Raw genomic sequence first — 13,474 nt, forward strand, 5'->3', positions numbered from 1 at the left:
GCAATGCCAGTTGTTAAATATTTTGACTGTCATTCTCATCTATACAACCACCATGCTACTCCACCATACATTTGACTACTCTATACATCTCATACAAGTGGAATCATATAGTATTTATCTCTTTGTGAATGACTTATTTCAGTTAGCATAATGTCCTCAAGATTCACCCATGTGTCAGAATCTCCTTCCTTTTAAGGCTGAATAACATTCCACTGTATGTACTACATTTTATTTAACCATTCATCTCTTGATGGACTCTTGGGTTGCTTCCATCTTTTAGCTATTGTGAACAATGCTGCTATAAATATGGGTATACAAATATCTCCTCAAGACTCTGATTTCAATCCTTTTAAGTATATACCCAGAAGTAGAATTTCTGGATCACATAGTAAATATATTTTTAATTTTTTAGGAATTGTCATATTGTTTTCCATATTGGCTGCATTATTTTAAATTCTTACCAGTATTGCACAAGAGTTCCAATCTCTCCACATCCTCACCAACACTTGTTATTTTCCATAAAGGCAGAAATTGTGGTCTGCTGTACTCACTGGTATATGCCAAGCACTTAGAATGGGGCTTGGTACAAAGTCAGCACTTTAATGTATTTACTTATTGAATTCAACTGTAGAATTGCTGTTAACCAGGTGGCCCAGCACAACCTGAATTTGAATCTTGGCTCACACATGCAAACATTACACCTTGGACACATTATTTGACACCCCCTGAAATTCAAGTTAACACTCATCTGTAATAGCACCCATCTCAAGGGTGTTATGCAATTCAATAAGATGATGTAGGTAAAGCTGCCAGCCTGGTTTGTCTCATATATTCCTTTCCTTTCAACCTGATTCTAATAGCACATTAAGCTATCAGTAGTATCAGTAAGGCTATCAGTAACCAAGGTTGATTAAACAGAAAACTCTGCCCTTTTTGGCAAATTTCATTGGACTACCTATCAACTTGTGAATCTAAGAGAATCTCCATTAACTAACTACCTCTTACATTTCTTTGTTTTTCTTCATATATATATATATATATATATATATATATATAATATTTATCTGTTGTTCATCCATCTTCTGTACAGAATGTGAGCCCCATGTATGTAAGGTCCTTATCTGTCTTGTTTATGGCTTTACTTGCATAACCCAGAACATCTAGCACATTAAACTCCTCAGTAAATATTTGTTGAAGAAATAAATGCATTTAAATAGTTACTAATCACCTACTGTAGGCACTATGCTTACTACTAGGCATCCTGATATAAATAAGACATATTTCTTTACTCCAAGAAGCTCACACAGTTTAATAATGAAATGATTTATAAACAAATCATTAAATATATTGAGAGATGCCCAGTAAAAATAATACACAAAAATATAAATTATTAAATCCATTTGGAGTCCTAAATGCTTCAATCAAAAGACACAGGGTGGTGGAATGGATTTAAAAAAAGAAAAAAGACCCATCTACATGCTGCCTGCAAGACTTACCTCAGAACTAAAGATGCAATCAGACTGAAAGGGAAGGGACATTTATCATGAAAATGGAAGAAAAAAAAAAAAGCCAGGGTAGCAATACTTTTATCAGATAAAATAAACTTTAAAACAGAGACAAATAAGAGACCAAAAATGGCATTGCAAAATGATAAAGGGATCAATCCAACAAGCAGATACAACAGTTATAAATATCTACACACCCAACACTGGAGCACCTAAATACATAAAGCAAATTAACAATGGACATAAAGAAAGAAATTGATGGTAATACAATAATAGCAGGGGACTTTAACACATCACCTACATTAAAGAATAGACCATCCAAGCAGAAAATCAACAAGGAAATAATGTCTTTGAATGACATATTGGACCAGATGGACATAACAGATATATACGGAACATTCCACCATAAACAACTACTTCTTACATTTCTTTGTTTTTCTTCCTAAAAAAAAAAAAAAAATATATATATATATATATATATATATAAAATATTTATCTGTTGTTCATCCATCTTCTGTACCAGAATGTGAGCCCCATGTACGTACTTGAATATGATGTTAGCTGAAAAGAATAGTAGAACAACATTCTTTTCAAGTGCACATGGAACATTGTCCAGAATAGATCACAAATTAGGTCACAAAAAAAGCTCAATAAATTTAAGACTATCAAAATCATACAATGCATCTTTTCCAATCACAATGGTATGAAACTAGAAATAAAATCCAAGAAAAAATTATAAAAAACATAAACATGTGGAGGCTAAACAACCAATTGGTCAATGAAGCAAAGAAGAAATAAAAAATATATGGAGAAAAATAAAAAGGAAACACAATGGTCCCAAATCTTTGGGACGCAGCAAAAGCAGTTCTGAGAGGGAAATACATAGCAGTTCAGTTCTACCTAAAGAAACAAGAAAAAGCTCCAATAAACAATGTAATTCTGTACCTAAAGAAACTAGAAACAGAATAACAAACAAAGCCCAAAATGAGTATAAGAAAGGAAATAATAAAGATCGGTGCAGAAATAAATGACATAGAAACTTAAAAAAATTGAAAATATCAATGAAATGATGAACTAGTTCTTTATAATAATAAACAAAATTGATTAACCCTTAGCCAGATTCATCAAGAAAAAAAGAGAAAGGACACAAATAAAATCAGAAACAAGGGAAGAGAATTAACAAGTGACACCACAGAAATATAAGAATTATAAGACACTATGAGGAAAACTTACATGTCAACAAATTGGACAACATTGAAGAAATGGATAAATTACTAGAAACATAAACAATCTTTCAAAAGTGAACCAGAAAGAAACAAAAAATCTACACAAACCAATTACAAGTAACAAAACCAATTAATAATCAAAAAACTCCCAACAAACAGAAGTCCAGGACCAGACGGAGTCACAGGTGAATTCTACCAAACATTTAAAGAGAAGCTAATACTTACTCTTCTCAAACTATTCCAAAAAATAGAGGAAGGAAAGTTCCCAAATACATTCTAAGAAGTTAGCATTATCCTGAGACTAAAACCAGATAAAGACACCACAAAGAAAGAAAACTGCAGACCAGTATACCTGATGAACACAGATGTAAAAATTCTCAAAAAAATATTAGCAAACTGCATACAATACATTAAAAAGATCATTCACCATGACCAAGCAGGGTTTATTTTGATGATGCAAGGATGGTTCAGTATTTGCAAATCAATCAATGTGAAACACTACATCAACAAAATCAAGAAATAACTTATGTAATCATCTCAGTAGATGCAGAAAAAGCATTTGACAAAATTGACACATATGATAAAAATTCTCAAGAAGTGAAGTTAGAGATAACATACTTCGACATAATAAAGACCATTTTTGACAAACCCACAGTTAACATCATATTCAATGGGGAAAAACTGAAAGTTTTTCCTCTAAGATCAGGAACAAGACTGATCTTCAGTAGCAAGATGTTCATTCTTGCTACTTTTATTCAACATTGTCCTGGAAGTCCTAGCCATAGCAATCAGACAAGAAAAAGAAACAAGAGGCATCCATATTGGTAAAGAAGTTAAACTGTCACTATTTGCAAATAGCAAGATACTATACATAGAAAAGCCTAAAATCTCAACCAAGAAACTACTAGAAGTAATAAGTGAATTCAGTAAAGTTTCAGGATCCAAAATTAATACCCACAAATTGGAAGTATTTCTATATGTCAATATTGAAGTAGCAGAAAAAATTTAAGAAAAAACACCATTTACAAATGTACCAAAAAGAATAAAATATCTAGGAATAAACTTAACCAAGGAGGTGAAAGACCTGTATTCCAAAAACATAAAATGTTGATAAAGGAAATTGAAAATAACATAAAAAAAGGGAAAGATATTCCATGTTCATGGATTAGAAAAATTACTATTGCTAAAATTCCCATACTACACAAAGCAGTCTACAGATTCAGTGAAATCCCTATCAAAATACCAACTGCATTTTTCACAAAACTAGAACAAATAATACTAAGCAAATAATACTAAACAAGTGATACTGATACTAAACAAATAATACTAAAATCTGTATGGAAGCACAAAAGACCCCAAATAGCCAAAGCAATCTTGAGAAAGAACAAAGCTTGAGAAAGAACAAACCAAATCACAATCCTAGATTTTAAGATATACTACAAAGCTTTGGTAATCAAAACAGCATGGTACTGGCACAAAAACATACACATAGATCAACAGAACAGAATAGTGAGCCCAAAAATAAACCCACTATTAAACAGTCAATTAATCTTTGACAAAGGAGGGGAGAGTATAACAATGGGGAATAAGTGGTGCTGGGAAAACTGGACAGCTTCATGTAAAAAAAAAAAGTGGATCACTTTTTTTTTTTAATTTATTTTTTTTTATTTTTTATAAACATATAATATATTTTTATCCCCAGGGGTACAGGTCTGTGAATCACCAGGTTTACACACTTCACAGCACTCACCATAGCACATACCCTCCCCAGTGTCCATAATCCCACCCCCCTCCCAACCCCCCTCCCCCTATCAACCCTCAGTTTGTTTTGTGAGATTAAGAGTCACTTATGGTTTGTCTCCCTCCCAATTCCATCTTGCTTCATTTACTCTTCTCCTACCCCCTTAATGGATCACCTTTTAATACCATATATGAAAATAAACTCAAAATGGATCAAAGACCTAAATGTGAGAACTGAAACCATAAAATTCCTAAAAAAGAACATAGGCAATAATTTCTCTAACATCAGTCATAGCAGCATTTTTCTAGATGTGTCTCCTCAGGCAAGGGAAACAAAGCAAAAATGAACTATATAAAACTAAATAAATAAAATTAATTAATTAATTAATTAATTAAAATAAAAGCTTTCACACAGCAAAGAAAGCCATCAACAAAACAAAAAGACAACTTATTAAATAGGAGAATATATTTATAAGTTATATGAACAATAAGGGGTTAATATTCAAGCTACATAAAGAACTTACACAACTCACACCAAAAAGCAAACCATCTGTTCAAAAAGTGGGCAGAAGACCTGAATAGACATTTTTCCAAAGGAAACACATGGCCAACAAACACATGAAAAGATGCTCAATGTCACTAACTATTAGGGAAATGCAAATCAAAACCACAATGAGATATCACCTTATACATGTTAAAATAGCTTAAGTCGGAGGCACTGGGTGGCTCAGTGGGTTAAAGCCTCTGCCTTCGGCTCAGGTCATGATCCCAGGGTCCTGGGATTGAGCCCCGCATTGGGCTCTCTGCTCAGCAGGGAGCCCGCTTCCCTTCCTCTCTCTGCCTACCTCTCTGCCTACTTGTGATCTCTGTCAAATAAATAAATAAAATCTTTAAAAAAAAAATCTTTAAAAAATAAATAAATGAAATAAAATAGCTAAAGTCAAAAAGATGAGAAATAATAAGTATTGGAGAGGATATGGAGAAAAAGGAAAACTCATGCACTGTTGATGAGAATGTAAATTAGTACTATCACTGTGGAACACAGTATAAATGTTCCTCAAGAAATCAAAAATAGGAAAATCACGTGATCCAATAATTCCACTATTAGGTATTTACCCAAAGAAAATGAAAATACCAATTCAAAAAGATGTTTATTGCATGCATTATTTATAATGTTTATTGCAGCATTATTTATAATAGCAAAGATATGGACACACTCTAAGTGTCCATCAATAGATAAATGAATAAGGAGATATGATATAGAGATAAATAGATGATAGATTAGATAGATAGATATAGATACATACATGCATAGACATACACAATAGAATATTACACAGCCATAAAACAAGAATGACATTATGTCATTTGAGACAACATGGCTGGACCTAGAAGGTATTATGCTAAATGAAATAAGTCAGACTGAGAAAGACAAATACCATACAATTTCACTCATAAGTAGAATCTTAAAATAAATAAGTAGATAAATAAATAAACAAAAAAGCAGTATGAGGCCTATAAATACAGAGAACAAACTAATGGTTGCCAGAGGGGAGGAAATGGGGAAATGGGCAAAATGGTTAAGGGGAGTGGGAGATACAGGCTTCCAGTTATGGAATTAATGAGTCACAAGAATAATAGGCACAGCACAAAGAATATAGTCAATAGTATTGTAAAAGGGATTTACCATGTATCAGGACAGATGGTAGCTATACTTGGGGTGAACACAGCATAATGTAGAAACTTGCTGAATCACTATGTTTTACATCTGAAACTAATGTAACATGTATGTCAACTACTCTCTCTCTCTCTCTCTCTCTCTATATATATATATATATATATATAGCCAAAGATAGATAGATAGATAGATAGATCGATCGATTGTTGGAGCCCATGGTCAAGGAAGGCTATTAAATAGGAAAGTGTTTCTTAAAAAGTTTTGAACTAGTTTTCCAAGTAGAAAAAGAAATAAAGGCATTTTATGTGTGGGGGGAGAGTAAATTAAAGTCACAAGAACAGGACATATAAGAATGTATTGTGTAAACAAGTAATTTTGTGTAGCTAGAAGTAAAATTAAAAAGAGAGTGTAGCAGGAATGGATCATGGAAGCTTATTTTAACATCATGTTAAGATTTGACCTATAGGCAGTCAGAGCCACCAAAACATTGTATACAGCAAGTGACATGGTGAGATACTCATTTCATAGAGCTGATATGGCCCCCAAGTGGTGAATAGCCAGTGGGGGGGACATCAGAGCTTTGTGGAGCAGCCCACCATAGGCATGGAACCAAGAGTTCTGCTTTCATGCTATGAGGGCTGGAATGGGCTGCTAGACTGGCTCCAAATCCACCTTTGCAAAACCAGAGAGGTGAAATCTCTGTTCTAGCACTTTAAAAGAAAGTTTTCTCAGGGTTCTTGTTATCCCAGTTTTAGAATAGCCACTCAGGTTAGGATAGTTATATAGAATGTGAAATAAATAATCACTGGACCCTTGGCTTTAACATTCCACATTTCAAATTCCTTTTTATCTACGTAATTAAGCTATCCTATACTTCTGTTGGCTCACTAGTAATAAAGAGGGTATCTATTAAGCTAGGGCCAGTTCATATCATTTGAATCTGTATTGGGGGAGGAGAAAGAGCTGGTCATTTCAGCCATTTTACAGGTAGCCTTCTCTTGGGTGCAAGACTTCACAAGGGGAAAACATTCAGTTCAAACATCTTTGAGGACTTTCATCAGGACACTTTGAAACCAGCTTAAAATTTACTTCCTCTAGGAACTTTGTCTCTACTGGACTTCCCTCCATTACACATTTCATCCTTACTACACACTGTGTATGCAACATATCTGACCCAGATTCCATGTATCCTAAAAACAAGAGACATTCTTGACTATATTAGTTTCTAGGACTGTCAGAACAAAGTACTACAGACTTTGGTGGTATAAAGCAAAAGAAATATATAGTCTCCCAGTTCAGGATGCTAGAAGTCCAAAATCAAGGTATTAGCAGGACCACATTCTCATTAAAATCTGTAGGGGAGAATCCTTGTGTCTCTCCTAGCTTCTAGTGGTTTTCTAGCTATCTTCAGCTTTTCTTGGCTTGCAACTGCCTGACTCCCACCTCTGCCTTCATTCATACATAGCATTCTCTTTGTATCTTTATCTTCACGTGGCCCTCTTCGTATAAAGGCAACAGTCATGGGCACCTGGGTGGCCCAGTCAGTTAAGCGTCTGCCTTCAGCTCAGGTCATGATCCCAGAGTCCTGGGATTGAGCCCCTCATTGGGCTCCCTGCTCAGTGGGGAGTCTGCTTCTCCCTCTGCCTCTGCTACTTCCCCCAGCCCATGCCTCATCCCTCTCAAATAAATAAAATCTTAAAAAAAAAAAAGACATCATTCATATTGGATTAGGAGCCCACTCTAATGCAGTATGATTCATCTTAATTAATTACAATGACTCTATTTCTAAATAAGATAATGCTGAGTGAAATAAGTCCAGCAGAGAGAGTCAATTATCATATGATTTCACTTACTTGTGGAGCATAAGGAATAACATGGAGGACACTGGAAGATGGAGAGGAGAAGTGAGTTGGGGGAAATCAGAGGGGGAGTCGAACCATGAGAGACTGTGGACTCTGAGAAACAAACTGAAGGTTTTGGAGGGGAGGTGGGTGGGGAGTAGGGTGAGCATGGTGGTAAGTATTAAGGAGGACACATATTGCATGGAACAGTGGCTGAGGTGCATAAACAATGAATTAGAACACTGAAAAAATTAAAAAATTAAATTAAATTAAGTTTTAAAAAAAGATCACATTCTAAAGTACTGGGGGTTAGAATTTCAAAATATCTTTTTTGAGGGGATACAATTCAACTCCTAACACTCTGTTCTCTTAGTCACTCACCTGCAGTATTTAGTCCAATGCTGAGAATGTGACCATGAATGCTATTTACTCGTGTGATTTAAGTTACTAACTTATTCATCTGCCTGTCTGCAAAAGAGCACAATAACACCATTACTCCTTTGTGCCAACACACCAAACAGCTTCACTTTTAACAAGACTGGAGAAAACAGTGAGTGGGATTTGGTCAAAATCGTGGTCATCCTAGCTGAAAGCTGGAATGAGAATTTGTCAGTGTCACTTATAATATACGGAAATGTTGAACTTTAATAGAGTATAGACTTACAAGGCATACTCAGGTGTTTCTGTGCTCTCCTATGAGTTTAGGTCTTTTAAAAGATAGAGTATTACTTTCAATCACAATGTCACTATAATTAGTAATGGCAACATTTTCTTCAATTTACCCTGAAGGGCCATAGAATCTCAGGCTGCCATCCATGCAATTAGACTAACAGCAGGCAAAGAGCCAAATGAGGGTATGGGAGAAGAGTTATGCTACCAAATCAAATATGGGTTTGTTTTTAATTAACTAGTCCAACTTGTGGTAGGGAAATCTGTTCTGATTGCACCCTGTCATTTATACATGTAAAATATGTTAAAAGAAAAATATATATTCTATCCCTTTTTAGCAATCGACAGTTTTCAGAGTCCTTTCTCATTGGGCTCTTTCTAGTGGGACCCACAGGACTTAATGATTGAGGGAGCTACGCGTATGCCAACAAGTGTCCCTGAGAGCAACCGGGAAGATGGTTTGTGTGCCCCTCATTTACTTTATTCTGTCCAAGCAAACAGTTGGCAAGAGGAGGCATTTCCTCCTTTGCCTGGGCAATGTTTTAATCACTGTTTAAATATTTGCCATCCTGTCTTTATCTTTTGATTAAAATTGTAGAGTTAACGTGAAACAGATTTGTACCTTTTGCTGAGTGAAATGTAGGTTTCATCCTATGAACTAGAGCTATGTTCTCCACAAAGAGCTTCCCCACTACCCAGCCCCACTACTTGTCTTTCATTTTATGCACTGTATTAATCTTTTGTATCTTCTCAGTGCCTGCAGGTTACCAACAAATTGCCCCCAGGCAGTTCTAACACATTAAGTTTCAGCAAACCGGGCACTATATGTGACTCACTGCAAAAATTTAAGGACTCTTAAATCAATCTCTTTGAATACCAGCCCAGAAAAATATCAGTCCTGGGCAAGAACCTCACCAACTGATGGATATTCTGGGGTCAAAGTAAAATGAGTTTCTGGCCTCAGGCTAGTTTCTAATGGACAATGGGTCTGTGCCAAGGACTCCTTCTATTCCTGCTAATGAAGCCCTGTAAAGTTTCAGCTGCACTCAGGCTAACTTGGCTTCTTGTAACCCGATTTCTCCAAGCCTCACCAGCTGGGGTGTGTTTAAAGAGTTACATTAACAGTAATAACTCAAATTTCACTGGTTCTCGCTCCTACCTATTCCTTCTGCTCCTAGCCTTTGCTTTTTTTTTTTTTTTTTCAGTACTTTTAGTAAAAGAACCCTTTCTGTTTTAACATACAGTCAACTCTCTCTGTATACAGCTCTTCATAAATCCAGTAGGAGCAGGACAGAAAAGAAACATGAATGACTGACATCATTCTCACTCCTCCTCACTGATAACAAATATTTAGTTGAGTCAAGCTCATCCTGTCTGGCTTTTCCTGCCCCCCAAGATGAGCACCCTCTCAAGCATCTCCTTAGTCCTCATCAGAAAAGAAGTTTCCAGTAGTCTTTTCCACCAGAACTGCCAGACATGCCAAACGACCAGTTCTGAATACCACTTGGACTCTACCTGAGGACTCAAACAGTCCTGAAATAACTGCTCACTCCTCTGAAAAATACTTGGTTGAAATTATAAGGTTTGGAGCTTATTCCAACAACTGCAGACAATAATTACTGTGAAGCTTTTTATAAAAGAATACTAAAAAACTGGATGAAATATTTTTTAAAATGTTTGATGGAATAAGAAAGTTAACATGATAGTGAATAATTATCAGAACAGAACCTACAAGAAGACATAGGACAGAAAAAGAATGAGGAGAGCCCTATAATAGCCCCAGCTCACTTCCATGAAATAGTTTCCAGACCATGGGAGGGAATACTCAGATGGAGTCCACAGACTCCCTATGATGAATAGATGCACTTAAGAGTTTGGAAAGACCAATGTGGCTAAAGTTATCAGGATACAGGGGAAAGAAAGAGCTGCAGGGAAAGAGAACTGGACATCTATAGAGGGTCTCCCTCATATTCAAAGTACTGATTAGTGCATAAATGGGATGAAACTAGCAAAAGCCAGGGAAGAACTCTATCAAAGAATTATAAAGAACAGTACCTGGGTCCATTATCTTGCTCCTCCAGGATAGGTCCCTTTGAGTGAGGATGAAAGGAGTGCAGAGAAATTATATTCATTCATCTTTACCATTCCATAATATTCATCAGTCAACCCTGTCCTGAGGACACCATGGCAGATGAGACAGCCCTAGTCTCCACACTATAGAGCTTAGAGTTCTGTGGTGACTTAGATGAATCACCATCACCAGGAAAAGGAAGGGCCTATCTACAGGTTCATGCCAAGTTCTGGCATCCCATGAACTATCATTGAGGGAGAAAACACAGGTCTGAGAACACGGTAATGTCCTAACAGACCAGAAGAAGGCAGAGGGAGATTATTCAAAAATGGAATATGGGGCATTCAGTGTTGAGGATCTTCAGTACTAATAGGAAAAGATCATCAAGACCTTGTGGTAAGCAGAAAAAAAAGTATGATATCAGCGTGTGTGGATATATATGCATATGAAATTAAAGAGAGGTAACTAGAAGGAGTTACAACAAAATATCAACAGCAATTACCTTTGAGAGAAGAAAATGATACCATTACCAGCCGTAAAGTGAGCTCCTCTTCTCCTCCATACTCTTTGTATTACTTGATTCTTTATGAAAACGTATTTGTGTGACCATTTTATAAATGAAAAATCCCAAGTAAATACACAGGTTTAAAGATTTAAAAAAAAAAAAAAAAAAAAAAGAATAGCCCCTGGAGCTCACATGAAGACAGGAAAATTGATTGTCCCCACCAGCCAGATTGGAAAACTTCATCATTTACAGAAATTAAATAAGGTATTCAGAAAGTTCTTACCTCAGTAGTAGGAAATAATTAGTCCTCGATTAAACAGTGTTCTAGTCCCACCTTACAAATATTAAAAGTAAGATTTAAAAGGCTCAAACAGTTTCTAAGAAACTTAAACTGTATTCCATCACAGAACAAAACTCAAGAAACTTATAAGAATTAAAACATAGTCAGAACCCAGCAATGAAAAATACATAATGTCTTATATTATACCAAAAAATATTGGGCATGCTCTTTCATCTGGGCTACCAATATACCATCCAGACTGAAGAAGACCTGAAAACTTCAGAGCCACAGGACCCATGGCCAAGGACACATCAGCAAGCACTGGAAGCCCCCAGAAGGCCTGGGGGATGCTAGCGGCATGCATCACCCCAGAATAAACTCCCACAAATTATCACCCAGCTTATTTTGGAAAAGTGGGTATGAGGCATGACCACTTCAAGAGGAACCAGACCTTCTGCCCAACTGTCAACCTGAGTAAACTGTGGACCTTGGTCAGTGAGCAGACATGGATAAATGCTTCCCAAAACAAGACTGGAGCTGTTCCTATCATTGATGTAGTACAACTGGACTACAACAAAGTTCTGGGGAAGGGACAGCTCCCATAACAACTTCTCATCATGAAGACCAAATTCTTCAACAGAAGAGCTAAAGATAAGATTAAGGGATGGGGGGGCACTCTGTCCTGGTAGCCTGAAGCCACACAGAGGGAGGTTCATTAAATGTTAACAAGTAACTTAGAAAGAAAGAAAGAAAGAAAGAAAGAAAGAAAGAAAGAAAGAAGAAAAAGGCATGCAAAGAAACAGGAAAGTATTGAGGGAAAAAAATCAACCAACCCCAAAGTGAGACAGATAGTAAAATTAACAGACAACAGCATTTAAAAAAATAAGAACATTCCATAAATTCAAAAAGTCAAATAGAAACAGAAAAGATATCTTAAAAAGTTAAACTTCTAGAGATGAAAACTACACTGGAAGAAATTCAGCAGATAGAACACTGAGAAGAAAATATCACTTAAATAAAACACTTAGAAAAAACTTTAAACTATAGTACAACTTCAAACTCTCTAATATACAGATAACTGGAGTCCCCAGTGAAAGATATAGAAAGGAAACAGGAAAAATGATGCCAAAATAATGCCAAAGAAATAATGGTTCAAAGGTTTTCCAGATTTGTTGAAATCAAATCCACATATCCAAGAAGCTCCATAAACCTTGAGGACAAGAAATATAAGGAAAACTACAGCAACACCCATTAAAATCAAATTGCTCAAAATCCCTGGTAGATAAAAACAAACAAATGAAAAACAAACAAAAAACTTGAAAGCAGCCATAGTAAAAGCTATAGGAACAAAAATAAGACTGACAGAAAATTTCTTGTTAGAAATAACACAAAGGGAAGGAGCAAGATGGCAGAGGAGTAAGAGATCGAGATATCATCATGTCCCAAGAATTCAGCTAGATCATTATCAAACCATTCTAAACACCTACAAACTCAACAGGAGATTGAAGAGAAGAAGAGCAGCAAAAATTCTAGCACTTTCGGGAGGTAGGATGTGTGGAGAAGTGAATCCAAAGTGATGGGACTATAGACCACAGGGGGAAGGGCCAGCTTCCAGCAAGCAGTAGAGCAGTGGAGCACAAAATTGGAACTTTTAGAAGTCTGCTTCACTGAGGGACATCACTCCAGAAGCTAAGCACAGGGTGGAGGCCTAGCGGGAACAGTTTGGTCTCAGGACCCACGTGGTCACAAAAAAAACAGGGATTTCTGAGTGTGGCAGAGTCCCCAGGTATTGGAGTGGGGGAGCCGGCTACAGAGATGGAGCCAAACAGTGGGCTCTCAGCTCATGGTTAACTTAAACCGTGATCTGAGGCATGCTCTTTGAGCCAGGACCCCACAAGTGGCAGATCTGGGGATACCCCTTCCTCCCTCCTCCAGGGAGAGTGGCATGGGAGTGCACTG

The 13,474-nt window shown here is 36.4% G+C and overlaps 1 pseudogene; it reads left to right on the plus strand.

Annotated features, from left to right (window-relative positions):
- Positions 1–11,762: 11,762 nt before the first annotated feature.
- Positions 11,763–12,204, plus strand: LOC125095628 (60S ribosomal protein L27a-like; annotated as a pseudogene).
- The last annotated feature ends 1,270 nt before the right edge of the window (positions 12,205–13,474 follow it).

The sequence above is a fragment of the Lutra lutra genome, chromosome 3, assembly GCF_902655055.1.
Source record: "Lutra lutra chromosome 3, mLutLut1.2, whole genome shotgun sequence".
NCBI lineage: Eukaryota > Metazoa > Chordata > Mammalia > Carnivora > Mustelidae > Lutra > Lutra lutra.